The sequence below is a fragment of the Mobula birostris genome, chromosome 10 (genome assembly GCF_030028105.1).
Source record: "Mobula birostris isolate sMobBir1 chromosome 10, sMobBir1.hap1, whole genome shotgun sequence".
NCBI lineage: Eukaryota > Metazoa > Chordata > Chondrichthyes > Myliobatiformes > Myliobatidae > Mobula > Mobula birostris.
Genome location: NC_092379.1, coordinates 35,272,743 through 35,296,664, shown reverse-complemented (window position 1 = coordinate 35,296,664; position 23,922 = coordinate 35,272,743). Strand labels below are relative to the sequence as shown.

Genomic DNA, 23,922 nt, shown 5'->3' with positions numbered 1-23,922 from the left:
TTGGGAGGGACTACAACCAGAGGCCATGGTTTAAGGGTGAAAGGTGAGAGGTTTAAGGGGAACATGAGGGGGAATTTCTTCACTCAGAAGGTGGTGAGCGTGTGGAATGAGCTGCCAGCACAAGTAGTGGATGCTAGCTTGATTGAATTGACTTTCTTACCAACATCCTTCATATACACGAGAAAAAATCTTTATGTTACGTCTCCGTCTAAATGTGCAATTTATAATAAATAGTATGTATGTATGGTTCTCAATAATGTTAACTGCTAAGGCTATTAAAATGGCTTCTCTGTAATGTTAACTGTTAAGGCTAATGTAATGTCTTCCCTGTAATGCTAACTGCTGATGTAATGGCTTCTCTGTAGCTGTGATGTTTGGGTTATAACGGGGAACTAACCAATGGGAGACATGTTATTCTATCTTGTATGTTTGGAAACTGAGTTGGTACACAGGCTTTCGGGTGAGGCGAGGGAAGAGGAAGGACAAGTGTGGGGAGCGCTCGGTGGTCACAGGACGGCGTATACGGGAATTCGAGAGTCCGGAGGTTGCCGGCGGTTCTGCGCAGGTCGTTTATGGAAGAACCCCAGATGCGTGAGCTCCAACAATTTTGGTGCACGAATTGATAACTTTAATAAGAGCGGCGCCTTTGTCTTTCATAACTGGGGAGAGACAACCTAATGCACTATTGAATGCTGCATACATCTAGTTTTTTACTGAGTCTGGCCTCCTGTGCCTTCAATCTCTCCTCCTGATACTTTTCATGCACTTCCTTCAATTTGTCTACAATAGATCTCTTGTCAGATGCTGTCCCTGTTAGGGATGCAATCAAATCAAAGTTATAATAGGTTGTAGCTTCCAATTCAACCAATTATTTATCATTCAAAATATACACCTCAGCAGGGAGAAATCAACTAACAATTTTACTTAGTTTCTATTCATTTATCGCTACCTGAAGCTTAAGTTTCCAATTAAAATCTATCTGATTCAACGCAGTAATAGCTGCCAGAATTAAATGGAAACTCTCACATACCATTTTGTTTTGTTTATCACACATCTACTGAGAGCCCCAGTCTTAGAACACATACCGACTAACACATGTAGGGTTCTTGGTAATGTTAACTGCTAAGGCTAATGAAATGGCGTCTCTGTAATGCTAACTGCTGATGTAATAGTTTCTCTGTAGCTGCGATACTTGGGTTTTAACAGGGAACTAACCAAATGAGAGACACATTATTCTATCTTGTTTGTCAGAACAAGAATTCTGGAAAAGAAAAGATATTTTGCTTAAACTATGCTTCAATCAATGTATGGATGAGCAGTAAAAAACTAGAGGTAAGATTATTGTTATACCTTCTTACCTTGACTGTCCTGCCAGTCTTTGATTAGAGCAATAAGAAAGTTGTATGTATATACTACTCCAAGATCAATTTGCTATCCACAATATTCATTGTTTAATTTGGAAAATTGTTGAGGAAATTAAGTATATGGTTATTCAAAGGGCTTGATCTAGCTTTATTCTTTTTGTTTCTGTTCCATTGCTGGAAGATCCTTCATATCACCCTCAACTTATGCTTAAGGCCCTTTGCATTGCTATATCGCTTCTGACGTTCACAAGTTTTTGAAAAGTATGTGGCTCATTCCACACTCTCACCACCTTCTGAGTGAATAAATTTCCCCCTCATGTTCCCCTTAAACCTCTCACCTTTCACTCTTGTAGTCCCACCCAACCTAAGTGGCAAAACTCTGCTTGCATTTACCCTAGATCCCTCATACCTCTGTCAAATCTCCTCTCAATCTTCTATGTTCCAAGCAATAACGGCCTAACCTATTCAATCTTCCCTCATAACTCAGGTCCTCCAGTCCTGGCACCATCCTTATAAACCTTCTCTGTACTCTTTCAACTTTACTGACATCTTTCCTGTGGGTAGGCAGCTGAAAGTGCACACGACACTCCAAATTAGGTCTTACTGCTGTCTTATAGAATTTCAACATAACATCCAAACTTACCTTGATTTATGAAGGCCAAGGTGCCAGAAGCTTTCTTCATGACCATATCTACCCATGGTACCACTTTCAGTGAATTATGGTCCTGTATTCATGGAAATGGATGACCAAAGCAGAGGCTCGGCATCTGTAGAAAGAGAAACCATTTAATGACTGGGCTCGGACCTTGTGCTGACGAGAATAATGTTGTGTGCTGCCCAGTGGAGTGGCCAGTGTTATTACTGAACCTCATCAACTGTACTAATGAATTATACCTGTACCGTATAGCCTACTGTATAACATGGGACTATTTTATGTCGTAGTAACGCGTTATTGAGCATGCGCTATTAGGCGCGTATTGATCTGTATATCTGTGTTCAGTTCGGGTTCCGTCAGTGAGAAAAACCCTGTTAACTTGGCTCCAGTCTCTAGCATTTTTATTTATAGTTTTATTGTGTAACCCGGCCACATACACAACAATGCCCAAGCAAGAAATGGATTGAATCGCTAAATCATGAGATCCAATCTTTCTGTCACAACAATAACCTCACTCTGCTCTGGAAATAATGCTTTCTGCTATGGGTTTCTGTTCTGTTCGCCATTACCTGCATTTAATTGTTACAAGGGGCACTTAGTGGTGTATTTTTGATTGTAGCAGAGTTTAAGCAAAATATCTTTTTTTTTCCAGAATTCTGTTCAGGGTTGGATGGCATTGATCAATTTCATTTCTTTCCTTTCCCCAGTCACGGTTGAACAACATAAAGCAACTGTCCACAACTGCCTTGGCCTTGGGGGTAGAGCGTACCGGGAATGAGCTGCTCCCACTTCTGACTGGTAGGTACAAAGCTGCGTGTGGTTGGGCTGCCTCTCAGAGTCGCCTTGCCACTGATTTCTCGTCTCGATGCAGACACCATTTTCGATGAAGACGAGGCACTGCTGGCATTAGCGGAGCAACTAGGGAGCTTCACGGTGCTCGTTGGCGGACCGGAGTATGTTCACTGTTTGCTGGTAAGAGCGGACGTACATTTACAAAGCACTGCACAGGACGGTCACGCGGTTAATGCCATTGAAGTGGTATTACTGTCTTAATAAAGGTTAATTTCCAGAAGATGATTCTCAAAGCAGCAGGGTTCCACAGGCAATGATAAAGTAAATGACTTAATAGTGAGTCATAGAAAAGTTCAGCACATGTTCCCCTTAAACATTTCACCTTTCACCCTTAACCCATGACCTCTAGCTGCAGTCTCATCCAACCTCAGTGGACAATGACTGCTTGCATTTACCCTATCTAAACCCCTCATAATCTTGTCTCCTCCTGTCATATCTCTTAGCAATCTTCTATGTTCCAAGTTAAAAACAAGTCCTGACATATTCAATCTTTCCATATAACTCAGGTCCTCCACACCCGGCAATGTCCCTGTAATCTTTCTTTGTTATGATGGGTTGCATGTATGAGGGGGAAAACGGACACATACAGAACCCTCTCTGCTTTTATTGTTTGCAATAAAATCTTTGAGGCAGATGAGGCTTTGTGCCACCCCAACATATTTGTAGGCACGAGAAAGTCTGCAGATGCTGGAAATCCAAAGCAACTCTCACAAAATGCTGGAGGAACTCAGCAGCTCAGGCAGCGCCTGTGGAAAAGAGTAAGCGGTCGATGTTTCTGGCCGAGACCCTTCTTCAGGACCTGGTTGAAATATTGGAGGGGTGTATCATTGAGAATTGCTACAGTGAAGTGTAGTTACTCTACCCCTGATCCAGGTTCACCTGCGCAGCCTGTTGGAAAACCTACACGGACTGATACCGTCCCCCAAACACTGAAACCTCTGCTCTGTATTGACCAAATATCCGTTCAACATGAGCCCAACCGGGGGAAACAAAACACAGATTTTAATGCCCAGATGCAATGATCCTATGCATTAAATATTTATTTAAAATAACATACTTGTATTGTTTTTAACTACCCATAATGGGGAACAAGATTCTGAAATTAAATAACGAGGGCCTCAGTCTACTACAGGGCATAGATCAAATTAAAATGATTTTCAGTGATCAGTTCATCATAGGACAATTCGGAATTAAAATAATGAAATCAATTTATGAAACCACCAAAGTAGCTCGATCAATGAGGTTTAACCAGGATGCTGCCTGCTTTAGAGGAAGTGCTGCAACTTTATCAGACTCTGGGTGGGCCACGTCTGGAGTACTGCATGCAGTTCTGATTGTCCCACGATAGGAAAGATGTTGGGGCTTTGGAGTCGATGCGGAAGAGGTTCGCTAGAATGTTGCCTGGTTTAGAGGACATGCGATCATGAGAGCTGGATAAACTTATGTTGTTTTCTCTGAAGCGCTGGAGGCCGAGGGGAGATCTGCTAGAGGTTTGTAAGATTATGAGGAGTATGTGCATAGATAAAGTAGAGAGGAGTATCTGTTTCCCAGGATTTAAATGTCTAATACCAGAGGTATGCATTAAAGGTGAGAGTGGGTAGGTAGGTTCAAGGGGGATGTGAGGGGTAAGTTTTTTTACCATCAGAGTGGTGGATGCCTGGAATACATTGACTGATATGATGGTAGAGGCTTTTCAGAGATTTTTGGATGGGGACATGGGTATGAGAAAGATGGAGGGAGATGGACATTGTGCAGGTAGGAGGGATTAGTTCTTGGTGGTTTTTGATTTTCTTTTTAGCTGGTTCAGCACAACATTGTGGGCTGAATGGCCTGTTTCTGTACTGTACTGTTCCATGTTTTACTTTATTGTTTGCAGTGGTTCCAAATTAGACATTCCAGCGTCAGTATGTTGCGTATAGAGTGTGTACGTTCTTTTTGTATTGATACTCCTTTCAAAAATGTTTTCTTTTTGTGTAAAATTACCTGCGAGTACAGGCAGAGAATTCTTAAAGCATTTACGTAAGGAATCCAATTTGCACATGTGTGGGTGGGGGCTGTATATAAAATATCACAAACTTTTAGCAGTGTTTCGTGAAGAACGCTGAGATGGCGTGACTTTGTATTACAGAAAATAGCAATTCAGAAGCGTTTTCTCGGAGCCCCTGTGATGCCTGCAATTCTAAACTGAGACGTGGGCACAGTTGTTTGAATAGTTCCATAAGATATAGATGCAGAGTTAGGCTATTTGGCCCATCGATCCATTTTCCCCTCTCAGCCCCAATCTCCTGCCTTCTCCCTGTATCCTTCCATGCTGCGATTAATCAAGAGTCTTATCAATTTGTCTTTCAATCATGGCTGATCCTTTTTTCCCCTCCTCTGCCCCACTGCCCAGTCTTCTCCCAGTAACCTTTGATGCCATGAACCTATCAAGAACCTATCAATCTCTGCCTTAAATATACCCAATGACTTGTCCTCCACAGCCACCTGTGGCACAGAATTCCACATATTCACCACCCTCTGGCTAAAGAAATTCCTCATCATTTTCATTCTAAAAGGATATCCCTCTATTCTGGGGCTGCGTCCTCTAGCCTTAGACTCCCCTGCCATAGGAAACATCCTGTCCACATCCACTCTGTTCAGACCTTCCAACATTTGATAGGTTTCAATGAGGTCTCTTCTCATTCTTCTGAACTCCAGCGAGTACAGGCCCAGAGCCATCAAACATTCCTCACGTGACAAGCCTTCCATTCCCAGTATTATTTTTGTGAATCTCCTTGAAACTCCACACAATGTCAGCACCTCCTTTCTTAGATGAGGGGCCCAAATCTCCTCATAATACTCTAAATGATGACTCACCAATACATTATAAAACCTTAACATTACATCCCTGCTTTTATATTCTAGTCCTCTCGAAATGACTGCTAACATTGCATTTGCCTTCCTCAGCCTGCAAGTTAACCTTTAGTGAATGCTGCACGAGGACTCCCAAGTCCCTTTGCACCTCGGATTCTTGAATTTTCTCCCAATTTAGAATGTAGTTTACACTTTTATTTCTTCTAACAAAGTGGATGACCATGGACTTCCCTCAAACTTTGGCAAAATTATTATGACAGGCAGCTTCATGTTTATTTGCATATTAAAACCTCATAGGATGAGCAATTATTGGTACTTAATTTGAAGATGAAATAGTAATTACTGATAATTAGGAACATGACAGTGTAATTTCCATTTAATATTAGTACAGTGTTTTCTGGTTAGGAACCTTGGGAATTTCTGTGATTGAGAAAATATGTCCTTTGATTTATACAGTTTTTGGTAGTTTGTGTTTTGTCCTCCAGCACGGCTCTATATTGTTCTACCTTTAAATGTTTCTCTGTCTCATGTTCTTTATGAGAATTCCTAATTCTCAGCAATTTAAGAATTTATCTTAAAGATTGTTTCTAAATATTGTGTTTCTTAGAAGTAGAGTAAAAAGAAGATGTGTTTCAGTTTAATTCTTTCCCACTAATCAGCCTCCCTTGGAGAACCTGGCAACGGTGGAAAAATCGGTAGTACGAGATAAAGCCATCGATTCACTGTGAGCCATCTCCCACGAGCACTCTCCTGCAGACCTAGAAGTCCACTTTGTGCCACTGGTCAAGCGCCTGACTTGTGGTGACTGGTTCACGTCCAGGACCTCGGCATGCAGCCTTTTCAGTGTCTGCTACCCTCGGGTATCCAGCTCTGTAAAGACCGAGCTGCGTCAGTAAGTACTTTCCTCCTTTAGAATGCTGCAGATGAACATGATAGAAGTTAGCTAGGAGTATTACAGTATTATTGTAGAAAATCTACATCCTGTAGTATCGCTCATTATGTACCGTGTCGTATGGTGTGGACGATCGTGGGTCTTTCCGTGGACACGATTGTTCTTGGCGAAGTTTTCTGCAGAAGTGGTTTGCCATCTCCTTCTTTCTGGGCAGCGTGTGTCTTTACAAGACGGGTGACCCCCAGCCCATTATCAATACGCTTCCGAGACTGTCTGCCTGGTGTCAGTGTCAGGAGTTGAGATCTGCACCTGCTGCTCATACAACCGTCCACCACCTGCTCCCACGGCTTCACGTAGTCCCGATCGGGGAGGCTAAGCGGGTGCTGCACCTTGCCCTAGGGTGACCTGCAGGCTAGTGGAGGGAAGGAGTGCCTTACACCTCCTTTGGCAGGGACGTATTTCCTTCCTGCCACCCAATTTCGGTATAATTTGGTTTTATTGGCGATAAGATGCTACCACCATGGTGGACAGGACCTTGTTTTAACTGAGTGGGTAGAAGTTTCTAGTTTAGAGAATAATCAGCCCCAAAATAGCACAGAAAGTGTGGCATTTTTGTTTTTAATGACATAAACTGAAGGTTTTTTGTGTGTTTTTAGTGAGGAAGGAGCAAAATCCGAGGTGCATCATAGTGGAGTGGTGCTCATCGCTTACTCTCGGCTGTGGGGTTGAAGTGGCCTTGTCATTTACAAAGGCGTGCTCTTTTTGAGAGCCGTGTCTTGTCAAGCCTGTTGCTCTGCTTCAGGGCCATTTTGATTAATCTGGCGCGCAGAGGATTTCACCTGTTCGGAGGTGTTTGAGTTTTGTCGGACGAGAAGGTTGCTTTGGTAACTGTGTGCCCCTGCAGTCCACAACCAATGGCTCTGTTCTGCTCCAAGTGCAGGAGTCCCATATCTGGGGTTCACTTCCAGCCGCTTTACTCCCTGAATTAAAATTTTTTGTGGTGTCATTTGTGTAAACTTTCAGACACAGTCAGTTGTTTCAGAAAAAGACAGGGCTGTATGGTGGGGAAATTCTAGGCAGCTTCTAGAGTAGGTTACGTGGTCAGCACAACATTGTGGGCTGAAGGGCCTGTAATGTGCTGTAAATTTCTATATTCTGTTGCGATCTTGAAGTATTTCTCAGGATAAAATCTGAATACCACAAATATTGGATTTTTGGATGGTGTGGTGGAGATGCGTCTCTACCAAAGGAGGTGAAAGGCTTCCTCCTGCTGGTCTGCAGGCCACCCTTGGGCAAGGTGTAGCTCCTGCTTCGATACCACCGACCCCTCCCCCCCGCCCCCACCCGATCAGGGTCAGGTGAAGCCATGGGATCAGGTGGTGGATGAGCAGCCGGTGCAGATCACAAGTCCTGGTTATGCGACCCCTGACGCCAGGTAGACAGTTTCTGAAGTGTATTGATAATGGGCTGGGGGTCACCCACCTTCAAAAGACACACACTGCCCAGAAGGTGGAAATGTCAAACCACTTCTGTAGAAAACTTTACAGAGAACAATCAGGGTCATGGAAAGACCGTGACCACCCATAGCATATGACACAGCACATAATGATGATGGGTTTAGCAAAATATTTTACTAGCTTCTGATTTAGAAACATTAATTGCAAAAATGTCAATTTTTAATGCTTGTATTTCTGCTTGCGAATTGTTAAGTTCTGCATCAATGGGCGACTACTCCTATGTCACCTTTAATTTTATTTTTTCTGCAGACTTTTTCACAGCTTGTGCTCAGATGACACACCAGTGGTCCGCCAGGCAGCAGCATCAAAGTTAGGTGAATTTGCAAAGGTTGTGGAGCTGGAGTTTTTGAAAAGTGACATTATACCCCTCTTCACTTCCCTGGCTTCTGATGAGCAGGTATGTAGTTGTAGAGCAGACACTGGAGTGGCAGCGGGAAGTCAAATTGAAGTGGGTGGCCATTGGGATACCCCGGCTGTCGCAGCGGACCCAGAGAAGGTGCTCGATGAAGAACCGCCCCCAACCCCATCTGTGTTGGTCCTCCGATGTCGAGGAGGCCACGGCAGGAGCTCCAGATACAGCGAATAGCCCCGAGAGGAAAGCACCGCTTCGCCTGCAAGAACTGTTTGCAGCCCTGAACGGAGGCAAATGGGCGAGTGTAGACCTTGTCTTGCTTTCGGGGAGAGCGGCGAGGATGAATGAGTGGCGTGGAACCCTGAAGGGTGGGGTGGGGGAAGGGGGGTGTGATTAGTGGCAGAGGCCCCTTGCAGATAGCAGAGGATTGAGATTAGTCTAGGAGTCTATTGTGGGTGGTGGGGGCTACAGACACTGATGCGCTGGAAAGGCTTGTGGGGTGGGAATGCAGGTGACGTGGATGAGGGAAGCGTGGATTATAGTGAAGAAAGGTGATCTTATTCCCCATGGCTTGTCATGATTTATCTTGCTGAAGCTGCTGCTGTCACCTTGGCTTTAACTCACATGTGTATCAATTGCTTGTACTGAGGAGCCTCTGTATCCCACACGTCATGGCAGTGTGTGAAATAACAGAGAGCACTTGGCTCATTCCGGTAACAGGCTGTCTGTCATTCCGCTCACTGGAGGAATTCCCCCCCACCCCACATTACCGCTTGCATTTTACTGTATGGGTGAGCTGGAGGTGGGAAAGATTAGTATGGATGGTGTGTCCGTGGCAAAGAACTGAGTTGCATCCGGTTAATACGGCTATGTACTCAGTATGCTACGCCTTGTTAATGCCAGTTCCTGCTTGCAAAGTTTCTGTTGTCGTAGTCTGCACCATCTGTTCACCTTTGTAACCGGGGTTCACAACCCTCTTTTACGCCATCGACCCCCTACCATCAACCGAGGGGCCCCAGGTTGGGAGCCCCTGCTTTATAAACTTCCTTTGTCCACAGTAGATGGAAGCGGTGCCTGTCAATCTATCGGCATGATTACACCATTCCAGTACTCCAGCTGGAGATGCTCCTCCAAGAAGGTGGTTATCTTGAGGCTTTTGCCTGAAGAGTGAACTGTTTAATCAGTGTGTGTCCTTTCATATTCCTCCAACCTAAAGTATCCCGGGCATAAGGCTTGACACAGTCCGCAGTATTCTCCTGTACTAAGGAGCCAGAGTCGTACAGAAATGGTACGCTGAAGGGGAGCTGTGATGGACACTTTGACCCTCACCTAGCTTCTGGTTAACGGTTGGACGTGTGCTCCTTGGTGTTGAGTAAGCTTCTCTTCTGGTTACTGTCCAGTGACTCCTGGAAATAAACCTTCACATCTGTAGCCAAGGAGATGTTCACACTTGCTCCAGGTTCAGACCCCACCAATGATGGCTAGCGTATCAAAACAAGGATGTAATGTTCACATTTTATAAGGCTTCACTTGGAATATTGAAGGTAGTTTTGGGCCCCTTATCTAACAGAGGGTTTGCCAAGACAGGAGTGGGTTCAACGGAGGGTCACGAAAGTGATTGAAAGGTCCAGGATTGAAAGGCTTGTCGTACGAGGAGCATTCGATGGCTCTGTGCCTGTACTCATTTGAATTCAGAAGAATGAGGGGGAGGGATCTCATTGTAACCTGTCAAATACTGAAAGGCCTGTAGAGTGGATATGGGGAGGATGTTTTCTATGGTGGGACAGCCTAAGACCAGAGGAAGCAATCTCAGAGCAGAGGTTTATCCAATTAGAATGGAGATGAGGAAGGATTTCCTTATCCAGAGAATCTGTGGAATTCATTGTCACAGAGGCAAAGTCATTGGGTATATTCAGGGCAGAGAGGTTGATAGATTCTTGATTAGTCAGGGCATGAGAAGTGACCTGGTTGAAGCATATAAGATGATGAGAGGTATTAATCGTGTGGATAGCCGGAGGCTTTTTCCCAGGGCTGAAATGGCTAACATGATGGGGCATAGTTTTAAGGTGCTTGAAAGTAGGTATAAGGGAGACATCAGAGGTAAGTTTCTCACCTAGAGAGTGGTGGGTGTGTGGAATGCACTGACAACAAAGGTGGTAGAGATGGATACAGTAGGGTTTTTTAAGAGACTCTTAGATAGGTACATGGAGCTTAGAAAAATAGAGGGCTATGCGGTAGGGAAATTCTAGGCAGTTTCTCGAGTAGGTTACCTGGTCTGCACAACTTTGGGGCCGGATGGCCTGTAAAGTGCTGTAGATTTCCGTGTTTCGATGAAGGGATATGGGGAGAAGGCAGGAGATTGGGCTAAATGTGAAATGGATCAACCATGATGAAATGGCAGGGCAGACTCGATGGGCCAAATGGCCTAATTCAGCTCCTACATCCTACGGTGAAAAGTGACCACTTGGGTGATTAGCTTGAAGATTCACTCAGCAGAGAATGGTGCTTCAAGAGCAGGAGAAAGAAAATTGATTTATCAATAAATTTTTGCACTGTCATGACATTTGCTAATATACTAATCCAAGGAATGCTTCCATCAAAGGTTGCATGTTGATACACTCCAGTACTTGTATCCTGGGAAGATTCCAGCACACATTGCAAAGTAATGAAACCTGTTGCTACTTTCTAGGTGATCTGAACGGATAGCATCTGGGAAACAATTGTAAAATTGTCAGTATTTATTTTTATGATTTTTTTGATGAGATTAGTTCTTCCTAATGTAAACTTCAGTAAATTAATTTTGTTTTTTAATGAAGAACCAGCTCAAACCCGGTTTGAACATCTTTTTCACAGGATTCAGTGAGGCTGTTGGCAGTTGAGGCTTGTGTGAGCATAGCCCAGCTGCTGCCCCAGGAAGACCTGGAAACGTTGGTGATGCCAACCCTCCGGCAGGCAATGGACGATGAATCCTGGCGAGTTCGCTATGTGGTGGCAGACAAATTTTCTGAGGTACGTGTTATTGCTAAAGCACAAAATGCATCTCTTTGGTATGATGATATGGTGCATTTATGTTTTAAAACTAGTCCTTAAGTTTTCTGTTCCAGCTGGAATCCCTTCTGATTCTGTCAAAAGTCATGAAAACACGATCAGTTCGTCTAATATAGTTTTAAAAAATCATTAAATCAAGCACCTGCGTATTTTTAATATAATTGACTGACATGCCAAAAGGTGCTGAGATTTCTTTCCAGATTCATTTAATTAGCCTGTTTTTAAACATGGATCTGAAATAGAACAAAGTTGGTCTGAATTGAGCTCAGATCTTTTTCAGTGTATCTGAAGGATAATCCTGTGACAGGGGTTTAGAACAAACTTGTTGGCATAGTGCCAGGGATCTGGGGATTCAGCACGTGCACAGGTTGATGACACTGATATTTTTCACTTTTGACTGGAGGAAGTTAAGGGGAACTTCAGTTCTGTTTAAAAATGAGCCGAAAGGTTGAAAAGCCAGGACGATCCTCAGAGACTTTGACACTCAGGAACTTGAAACTACTCACCCTTTCCACAGTCCCCTTGATTAGGACTGATGTGTGTTCCCTTGACTTCCCCTTCCTGACGTCCACAATCAGTTCCTTGGTCTTACTGTCATTGTGGTAAATTTTGTGATGTAGTGCATGAATTAATTAATTTAATTAAAATTTTGATGGACTGGACTTTGCTGGTTCGTTCCCACTGCTGACTTCACACAGACCGGGTATGGTGTAGGGAGGTGGTGATTCAACTTCACCTTCCTGTGGTCCACAATCAGTTCCTTGGTCTGACTGACAAGTGCCAGATTGTTGCCACACCACTCAACCAGCTGATCTATCTCACTCCTCTTCGGCTCCTTGTCACCATCTGAAATTCTGCCAACAATAGTTGTGTCATCGGCAGATTTATAGCCCTGAAGAGCAGTCTCAGCCTGAAAGAGCGACTGTTTATTTCATTTCCATAGATGCTGCCTGGCCTGCTGAGTTCCTCCAGTATTTTGTGCTGGGTTTCCAGCATCTGCAGAATCTCCTGTGTGTTTATAGTTTTTGAACCAGATGGTCTTTGTTCTGAGTACAAAACTTGTTGCCTCAGGCTTCCTCCTGGTGCTCCAGTTTCCTCGCACAGTCCAAAAGCATTCCGGTTAGTAGGTTAAAGGGTCATTGTAGATTGTTGCACAAGTTGGTGGCTTACTGGCGGTGCAGTTTGAAGGGCCGGCACAGCTTGTTGTGTTCTGTGTCTCCAATTAAATCTATGCCCTTTAGTCTTAGGCTTTCCCAGCCTGGGAAAACACTCGGATCAACTGAAATCTCTGTGCTTTTCTCACCACAATGTAATCCAAATCCTCAAAATAAAGGCACATTGCCTACACAGGTTAATTGCAAACATTAACGATCAGTTTAACATTATTTAACAACTAAGAAACATTATTTAATCATTAAATAACATTATTTAGTTGTGTTTTTTGACCTGAGAAATTAGCTGATTACAATTGCTCACGTTATTGTCTGTGTACCATACTTTCGGATTCAGAGCCATCAACGACAATATTTTCTCAACTTTGCCTTTCTTTAAAAATTTAAAATTCCGTCTCTTTAGGCCAGGAAAATCCGGTCCCACCCAAAGCATTGAGATTAAATCTTTCTGTTCTGTACGAGTGTAAAATCTGTACTGAAGCAGCTGGTTTATCTGTGGATATACTATCAAGGATAGATCATTACAGCTGTTTTACCTGGGTAACACTAAAGAATGCTGCTTCTAAATGGACACCATTTATCTGACCATTCCCTTTTTCTCCCCACTCATTTATTTCTTTACCAGAGCATGAGGTATCCACTCATTGATAAACATCTGAACACAATGGCAACATTTCTCTGGGTTTCTTTCCTCTTACCCCATAGCTTCACGTGACCCTGATTGGGGGGTGGGTTGGCTAAGCAGGTGCTACACCTTGCCCAAGGGTGACCTGCAGGCTAGCGGAGGGAAGGAATGCCTTACACCTCTCTTGGTAGAGATGTATTTCCACCCCGCCACCCATGATAAAATTACATAATTCAAAACTGTAAACCTGATCGAAAATTAAAGCAAATTACAGATGGACCAGTGTTCAAAAGCACACAGAAAACACAGCCATTTGATCAGTTTAGGATTATTACCCCTGGAACAGGCAAAGACGTTATATTGTCTGTCTTTATTAGATAACTAACCCATGTTGAAAAATAAGCTCCATATAAGGTAACACACACAAAATTGCTGGAAGAACTCAGCAGGTCAGGCTGCATCTGTGGAAGTGAATAAACAGTCGATGTTTTGGGCCAAGACCTTTCATCAGGACTGGAAAGGAAGGGGAAATATGCCAGAACAAGATAAAGGTTGCCAGAGCACTTGTGAAATTGGCACCAACCCATTATTGGAAAACAATTGCATTAGAACGGTACGGAGTTTATTGTATTTATAAAGTTCTGCTATCATTGCTAATGACAGACCATCACAAAAGGCACTTTCTATGCTCAAGATCACGTATAAACTAATCTTGCAATGAAGTCTGTAGCTAAAGTATAGTTCAGATTTTTAATTTTGAAGTTCATATTTTCAGAGTACATACATGTCACCACATACAACCCTGAGATTCATTTTCCTGTGGGCATACTCAGCAATTTCTATAGAATAGTAACTGTAAACAGGATCAATAAAAGATAAAGTACAAATGCAAATATAAATAAATAGCAATAAATAACAAGAGTATGAAATAACAAGATAAAGAGTAATTAAAGTAAGTTCATTGCTCGTGGGAACATCTCAATCGATTAAGTGTACTTATCCCCTGTAGTTCAAGATCCTGATGGTTGAGGGGTAATAACTGTTCTTGAACCTGGTGGTGTGGGTCCTGAGGCTTCTGTACCTTCTACCTGATGGTTGAGGGGTAGTAACTGTTCTTGAACCTGGTGGTGTGGGTCCTGAGGCTCCTGCACCTTCTACCTGATGGCAGCAGCGAGACGAGCGTGGAAAAGAAAGATGGTGTTGTCTTTGTGATTCCTCTGTTCACGTGTTAATGCAGAGATTGCTGCTATTGAAACCCGCTCTATCTTTGTTACTCATTCAGTTTCTCTTGCCTTTAAAGCTTCAGAAAACCGTGGGTCCTGAAGTTGCGGAAAATGATCTGGTTCCTGCTTTCCAAAACCTGTTGAAAGATTGTGAGGCTGAAGTGCGAGCAGCTGGGGCCAACAATGTTAAAGGTTGGTTGGGAATTCTCATTCTTGTCTTTTCCATCCGGTTAAGATGTTGTTGCTGAAGCACAGTGACAACTTTCTGGCAGCAGAAACAACTATCAATTACTTTAGTAATAGACTCTTGTTCTGGGCAATGACACTGCAATCTGTGCCTGTAACTTTCCTAGTGGAGACGAGGCCTTTGATCCAGCTGTACAACCTGGCATTTTGCAGTGCAGTCCTGAACATTATTTACTTCTGTTTCTTGTCTGCACAATTTGTCTTTTTTTCCTGCGCATTGTGTGATTGATGGTTTTCTGTTTTTAATAGGTTCTGTTGGGTTCCTTTGCTTTGTGGCTGCCTGTAAGGAGACAAATGTCAAGGTTGTGTATAGTACGCATGGTGGTTGCACATTTTGTCCGACGATGACAGGAAACCTGTGCGGGAGAGTTTTCAAAATGGAAAAGCCTTTGTACTGTGGCAGTTCCACTCTCTTGGCCTCAGAAGTCCGGGTCCAGTGGTATGAACAAGCGCCAGAAGAAACTGGGGTCTTCTTGTTTGCAGTGGATGACCAGGACGCTTTCTGTGCCTTTTCATGCCCCTCGTTCTCCACAGCGCGATGCAGAGCCACCTTCATGGCTGTTGGGCTTTACTATAGATCGCACCCACCCAGTCCGCTGAGGCTGACTTTGCGTGCTAGGACTGGCTTGTCCGAATCTCAGCGGAGTATGAGACTGCTGTCACGTGCAAATGGCTGCTTGCAGCCACAGGGGAGAGATGAGTGTCCGGTGGGGAGCAAAAGTGAGTGAGCTGCCCCGGAATGGACACGACAAGCCCCTTCACCAGAGGTGCGACCCCTTCCCTGGACACCCCTGAACTTTGAACTCCTGTGAAAGATGTAAACAAGGTTGAAAGAATGCAGAGAAAATTTACAAGGATGTTTCCTGGTCTGGAGGACCTGACTTAGAAGGAAAGATTGAATAGGTTAGGACTGTATCCTTCAGAATGCAGAAGATTGAGAGGAGATTTGATGGAGGTACAATATTATGGGGGGGGTATGGATGGGATAAATGCAAGCAAGTTTTTTCCACTGAGGTTGGGTTGGACGACAACCAGAGGTCATGGGTTAAGAGTGAAAGGTGACAAGTTCAATGGGAACATGAGGGGAAACTTCTTCACACAGAGGGTCATGAGAGTGGAACGAGCTGCCAGCACAAGTGGACCATGCAGTTTTGATTTCAATATTTAAGAGAAGTTTGAATAGGTACATGGATAGTACGGATATGGGGCGGGGGGGATGTTATGGTCCTGCTGCAGGCAGATGGGAGTAGACAGTTTGAATTGTTCAGAATGGACGAGAGGGGCCAAAGGGCCTTTTCTGCGCTGTGCTTTGCTATGACTCTATTTAATGTGGTACCACATATCCAGGTGACACTTCTCCAAGTGAGAACAGCATGCCAGCATGCCTCCCCTTTGGCATCCTGATCTGATCCCAGAACTGGATGACAGCAAATGGAAAGGAATTGTGTGCCACTTGACTTCATGTTTCGATGGTGGCTGCTCCTTACAAAGTGCACTTCATTGCTTGTGCAGAGTCTTGAAAGGTTGTGAGATTGTGAAAAAGAGTGAATGCTGTTCTTTACGTTTGTACCACAGACTGCCTAACCCGAGGCCCTCCGTTGGTCAGGGTCCACCATGGATGTTACGTGCAGCTGTCTACGTGATACGTAAGCCAGGGCAGTATGATATGGAGAGTAAGCTGTTGCCCATGTAGCAGGCTCCCCCTCTCCACGCATCTGATGAATCCAAAGGATCGGCAGAGACCGATACAGTTTGGTACCAGTGGCCTCGCAGGAGTTGCCAGTCAGCGTTGAACTGAACGTCGGACTGCCTCGGAGAATCCGGCTCCGGATTTTTCCCTCGGGGTTTACTCCAGGGAGAACGTACAGATGTGCCAGAATTGAACCTGTGCTGTCTGACTCTTGATGTTTACACTGTAGGTGCTGGCATTGCTTTTCCTTGTGCGACTTAAATTGTGCTTCAGAATGTATGTTTTCTCTTGCCACAATCTTCTGAGAAGATACAAATATTAAGGCAGATGCTTTTCAGCAATTGCTTAATCTGTGAAACTTTATTGATTTATCATTGTGGTGAGAGTGTGGAACGAGTTGCCAGCGCAAGTGGTGCGTGCAAGCTCGATTTCAAAATTTAAGAGAAGTTTGGATGGGTACGCAGATGGTAGTGGTATTGAGGGCTATGGTCCAGATGCAGGTTGATAGGAGTAGGCAATTTAAATGGATCGGCACAGAATAGATGGGCTGAAGGGCCTATTTCTGTGCTGTACTTTTCTCTGACTCCATTGATTTGTTTGAGAATAACTCTCTAACATGCAGTACTCTATCTTGCAGATTTCTGTGAAAACTTGCCAGTAGATTGCAGGGAGACTGTCATAATATGTCACATCTTGCCGTATGTTAAGGTAATATGCCTTCTCAAATTTTTGGCTGGTTATACAGTCTATCTAAAATTAATGTAGCAATCCATCTCATTCACTTCAGGAAAAAGTCCCTCAGTATTTTGGGTGGGTCTGAAACGAGGACTCGGGCACCTTTTAATTCAAGTTTTATCACTCTGAACTGCTTGTAACTGGAAAAGCTCAATGTCCAAGCACAAGTCACATCTTGCCCCCTGTCCCGTCCCATCCCCCTCTCCCGTCCCATCCCCCTCTCCCGTCCCATCCCCCTCTCCCGTCCCATCCCCCTCTCCTGTCCCATTCCCCTCTCCCACTCCCTCCCCATCCCCCTCTCCTGCTCCCTCCCCCTCTCCCAAAGGGCTGAGTCCTGCCGAAGGGTTTTGGATAGAAATGTCGACTGTCCTTTTCTCCATAGGTGCTGCCTGGCCTGCTGAGTTCCTCCAGCATCTTGTGTGTGTTGCTGGTTTTTTAACATGGTGTTGGCTGCCTGGAGTGATGGTGGAGGCAGATATATCGGGGACTTTTAATGACGTTGAGATAAGCACACAAATGTGAGGAAAACGGAAGAATATGGACATCGTGTAGATTAGATTGCCCACTTGATTAGGAATTTAAGTATAACATTGTGGGTTATAGGGCCGGTTCTGTTCCATGATTTATATGAACTAGAATATCAAACTGTAAAAGAAATTATTTAAGAATGATCCATGACTGACCAGGTGGATCATAAGAACATAGAGCAGGATGGCATCATGACTGAGATATCTAACGACAAACAAGAGAAAATCTGCAGATGCTGGAAATCCGAGCAACACACACAAAATGCTGAAGGGACTCAGCAGGCCAGGCAGCTTCTATGGGGAACAGTACAGTCGACGTTTCTGTAGGTGCTGCCTGGCCTGCTGAGTTCCTCCAGCATTTTGTGCATGTTGACTGAAATATCTGTCTAGGTTTTCATTTAATCATTTTTTGTGTTTCTTTTCCAGGAACTTGTGTCTGACACCAATCAACACGTGAAGTCAGCTCTGGCCTCTGTTATTATGGGCTTGTCCACCATCCTGGGCAAGGACAGCACTGTTGAGCACCTGCTTCCCCTGGTCTTGGCTCAGCTCAAAGATAAGGTAATTTTATCATGAAGTACGAACTTTAACATACCCCTTGCGTGACTGGTGGCCATCGTGGATAATATTTGATTAGCCTACCGAAATCAGGCAAACACCAATGGAGAGCTTTCTTCTGTGTGCTGTTTGGAAGCTGTTGTCAAGTCCAGAGTGCTGAGGAAAGGTTGCTTATTGTTCATTAGGCGATCAAAAAGCTGGTTGTCGTCTCTGGAACTTGTACATCTGCTGAAGGTGACGAGCAGTCCATGCTCCACCACGAGATACAGGTATCTGGATAAATGTGCCAGAACGGGACGTGTTGCAACACAGACTGATGTGTCTAGGCTTTTACTCTCACTGATATCGATTCCTGGAAGGGGACAGCAGTTGGCCCATGTTCATCTGCTTTCTTTCCTGTTGACAAACATTGTAACTGCCGTTTGCTTGAAGCTGTGCGGTGATGTCCAGCATTCTAAAGTGGATAATCACAGATTCTGCAGATGCTGGCAATCCACAGCCACACGCGTGCACACACACATACACACACACACACACACAATGCTGGAGGAACTCAGCAGGTCAGGCAGCATCTATGGAGGGGAATGAACCCTTGGGCTGACACCCTTCGTCAGGACTGGAAAGGAAGGGGGAAGGCGCCAGAATAAGAAGGTTGGGAGGATGGGGGGTGTACAAGCTGGTAGGTGATAGGTAGACCAGGTGATGGGAAAGGTTGGTGTGTAGGGGAGGGGAGTTGAAGGCAGGTGATGGGTGGGAAAGGTGAAGGGCTGGAGAGGATAGATAGTAGGGGAATTAAGGGTTATGGGGAAAAGGCAGGTAGATGAAGCTGAGTTTATGGACAGGTCAGCCATGATCTTACTGAATGGCGGGGCAGGCTTGATGGGCCGGATGGCCTACTCCTGCTCCGATTTCTTATGTTTTTCTGAATCATGAATGGAATAACATCTGTTTCTTCCACCGGAGTCTCTCGAACTGTTCTTTTAGTTTGAGAGCTTCAGATAAGAGCAAATGTGCAGTGCGTTCTTTAGAAGCAGTGATGTGAGCTGGTTTGTAATCTGAGTGCATATTGGATTAAAGATGAATCGGTTAATGGTGTGATGGAGCTGTTATTTCTCCATCCATCAAGTTCCTTGTTTATTTTGGCGTGAACTTAAACAAAACTGTTGCATGTGCAAATTCTGGATTTTTAAATTAATATGGAAATTTGCATTCTTTCATTATTTTTACAGAATTAAGATTACTTTTAAAAATGTAAAAAAAATCTCTCCCCTCTCCTCTCCTTCCTCAATTCCCCGCTCTGAGCTTTTACTTCTCACCTGTCTATTACTTCTCCCTGGGTCCCCACCTCCTTCCATCTCTCCTGTGGTCCACTCTCTTCTCCTCTCCTCTCTCAGATTCTTTCTTCTCCAGCCATTGACCTTTCCCACCCACCTGTCTCACCTAACACCTTCCAGCTGGCCTCCTTCCCCTCTCCTCACCTTTATATCCTAGCATCTTCCGCCTCCCTTTACAGTCCCGATAAAAGGCCTCGGCCTGAAACACCGACTGTTTACTCATTCCCATAGATGCTGCCTGAGCTGCTGAGTTCCTCCAGCGTTTTGGGTGAATTGCTCTGGATTTCCAATGTCTGCAGACTTGATTCCCTTCATGTGCTACACCCGAAAAGATTCCCCAAATGTCGGAAATGCCTCGATTTTCCAGGCACAGCTGACAGATTCCAAGTGTACATCTTCAAATTGTCAGCTGTTAATTCAAGCCTTGAATTATTTGTTCGTTTGAAATGAAATCAAGAAAAAAGCCTGCCGAATCATGATTTGAACTGTTGGATAATTTAATAGTAATTAGTATTTTGCATCTATTTATGCCAAAGGTGCAGAAAGATTTCTCAAACGCAGAAATTCAAGTGTTTTTCTTTTGTGAAATGCAGCTTTTCACAAAATGACCGTTGTTTCCTCCCATGGCCCTCCCGAGGAGCTCGCCTGCACTCCGGGAGAGTGAACGGACAATAAAGGACAATTAAGACTCAGGAACAGAATTAGGCCACTCAGCCCAACGTGTCTGCTTCGCCATTCCATCATGGCTGGCTTATTACCCTCTCGGCCCCATTCTCCTGCCTTCTCCCCCGTAACCTTTAACACCCTGACTAATCAAGAACCTGTCAGCCTCCATGTTAAATATACCCAGTGACTCGTCCTCCACAGCCATCAGCGTTGATGGATTCCACAAATCCACCGCCCTTTCACTGAAGAAATTTCCTCTCAGCTCTGTTCTAAATGGACATCCCTCTATTCTGAGGCTGTGCCCTCCGGTCACAGGAAACATCCTCTCTGTTCTAGCCCTCTTAATATTCCATAAGTTCAATGAGATTCACCCCTCTTCCTTCCCGTCTGAACTCCATCGAGGACAGAGCCGGAGCCGTCAAGCACTCCTCTTGTATGTTTCATTCCCAGGATCATCATCGTGAACCCTCTCTAATACCAGCACATCTTAGATAAAGGGCCCAAAGCTGCTCACTATACCCACAACTGCGTTCTGACCAATGCCTTATAAAGCTTCAGCATTACCCTTATATCTTTTCTAGTGCTCTCAAAATGAATGCCAACATTCCATTTTCTTTCCGTACCACCAACTCAGCCTGCAAAATAACGTTTAGGGAACCCTGCACGAGGTCTCCCAATTGCCTTTGCATGTCTGATTTCTGAATTTTCTGCCCATTTGGAAAATAGTACACGTCTTTACTCCTTCTACCAAAGTGCATGGCCATACGTTTCTGGTAGTAGGCACCCTTCGATCCCGGGGATGATGGGTTTGTGCCTCTGGTGGACTGTGTCCTCTCCTGGGCAGGAAGGTTTGAAGGACCGGCTCTTGCCCCTGCAGCAGGCTCCCCCTCTCCACGTCACTCATGTTGTCGAAGGGAAGGGCAAGCGCCAATACAGCTCGGCACCAGTGTCATCGCAGAGGTTGCCGGAGTGAAGCTGCAAACGACATCAAACTGCCTTAGGGGTTTACCCCCAAAGCCTTTCCCATGGGTGGGCATGACTGCAAGGCAGCGGAGGTTTAAAATCAGGGTTTTCCCTCTCCTAAGCGGGTGCCGTCCAAGGCTGAGGAATCCTACCTACCAGAAACACTTTCGGTCAGTGCAGTATATTCCAACTGCCACTGCCTTGCTATTCTCACAATCTATCAAGTCCTTCTACAGAATCTCTGCCCCTCCACCTATCTTGGTATCATCCACAAATGTGACCACCAAGCCATCAATTCCGTTGTCCAGATCATTGACATCTGCTTGAAAAGAAACGGTCACAATACCAACCTCTGTGGAACACTAATGGTCACCTGCAGTCAACCAGAAAAGGCCCCTTTCATTTGCAACTCTTTGCTTCTCGTCAGTCAGGCAATCTTCTATCTTTACTAGGATATCTTCTGTAATACCATGGGCTCTTAACTTGTTAAGGCATCTTGTCAAGCTCCAAGTAAACAACATCCACTGACCCTCCTTTGTCTATCCTGCCTGTAATTTCCCCTTAAGGAAACCATGCACCTCCAAGTACTGGAAGCCTTGTCTTTAATAATGGACTCCCAACATTTTCCCAACCACTGAAGTCAGGTTGAAGGGCCTATAGTTTCATGTCTTTTGCCTCCCCCCCTTCAGAGTGAAGTGACATTTGGAAATTTCCAGTCCTCTGGAACCATTCCAGATTCTAATGACTCTTGAAAGGTTATTACTAATGCCTCCCCAATCTCTACAGCTGCCTCTTTCAGAACCCTGCGGTGTAGCCCATCTAGTCCAGGTGACTTGACTACCTTCAAAACTTTCAGCTTCCCAAGCACCTTCTCCTTAATAAAAGCAACTGCACTCACTTCTGCGAACTGACTCTCGAATTTCTGGCATGCTGCTCGTGTGACCATAACTTGGACCATAATGTATAGTACTGTGCAGAAGTCTTAGGCTGGTGTATATAGCTAGGGTGTCTGAGTTTTGCACGGTCCGGTAGTAATTCTTTTATACTGCACTGTGCTGCTGCTGCCGCAAAAAACAATCAAATTTCTTGACATCTGTGAGTGATGATAAACCTCACAGATGTCTGATATGGGTCTCTGATGTGGACTGAGAGTGGGAAGGGGGCAGGGAGAGGGGAGTTGTGTCCCTGTCCCCCTCTTTTGGTGAATGTCGGTGATAGCGTAGGATGATATCCTGGTTCTGCATTTGTGTTTATGGACTGTGGACTTTTTCAGATTTAGGGTTTTTATATTCTGTTTTCTTCATCGCCTTATTCTTTTCGTTTTGTTGTGTGAGGGGAGGGTGTTTGGGGGTAAAATGCTCTGTTAGTTTTTTGTGCGGGGAATGGATTGGGGGGGGTCGATGTTGCTATTCCGTTTTGTGTGTGGAGGGAGGGGTAGTTTTGGGGATCAGATGATCAGGATGCCATTATTTTTTGTACCAGGGCTGGGGAGGTGTAGGTTTCATGCTTCTCTCTGAATGACTTTCATCTTCTTTCTTTGCTTCGTGGCTATCTGGAGAAGACAAATTTCAGGGTTGTATTTGGATACGTGCTTTGATCATAAACAAACCTTTGACTCTTTGGTTGGGAAAAGGGGGAAGGGAGCGGGAAGCACCGGAGAGACATTCTGTAATGACCAATAGACCAATTGTTTGGAATCAAATGGCCTTGCTAGTGTTCTCAGGGCTGAGTGTGTCTGCACTCGCGCCACCCCCTCCTGCCCCTGGCAGTCCTCAGCCACCTGTCCCACACCCCTCCCGTGGGTGCACCACTCTCACCATTCCCAACATCCTGTGCTCCCGCCAGATTTACAAACTTGCTCTCCACTGCACGTTGGCAAGTACAGTTCTGTGCAAAAGTCTTTGGCACCCTGGCTAGATGTGCATGTGCCTAAGTACTGTAAGTGTGAAAGTAGCATTCATATTTCTTTTGTGGGATTAATGTTTCATAAATGTCCAAGATGATACTTTGAAAGCAGAGAGTCTGGGGAGCGCCAGTGTGTTTGTCAGACAGCGTTCGCAGTATGAATGTTTTTCACCTTTGCTGTACTCAGAAAATTGCCTTTCCTTCCTAGTGCCCTGAGGTCCGTTTGAACATTATCTCCAATCTGGACTGCGTGAATGAAGTTGTTGGAATTCACCAGTTATCACAGTCTCTCCTGCCAGCCATTGTAGAATTAGCAGAAGATGCCAAATGGAGAGTGCGCCTTGCGATAATCGAGTACATGCCTCTGCTTGCAGGGCTGCTGGTGGGTGGTTTATTCTAAAATGTTTTTATAGTCTATTAGCAATGCTTCCATATGGATGATTTGCAGAATGGAAATGATTGCCCATATCAAATTGATACTTTAGTTTAAAGACGGAAATAACTTTGAACATCTTCTTTCCTTTTGCACCAGAAGCAAATGTGCGATAGTAACAATTATACTTGTAGCCCACTGACATGGGTAGTCTTACTTTAGACTCGGGACTCCCAACCTTTTTTTTAATTGACCATTAACCAAGCAGGGGTGGAAACCCCTGGTTTAGACCATCAGGTTTAGGCCCCTGTTTAAGGACTGCGGACTTTGTCAGACTTAGGGATTTTATATTCTGTTTTTATATTGTGTGTT

General features: G+C 44.6%; 1 pseudogene; it reads left to right on the top strand.

The window, feature by feature from the left end:
- Positions 1-408: 408 nt before the first annotated feature.
- LOC140203574 (serine/threonine-protein phosphatase 2A 65 kDa regulatory subunit A beta isoform-like) overlaps positions 409-23,922 on the top strand; it is a 48,098-nt pseudogene continuing 24,584 nt past the window's right edge.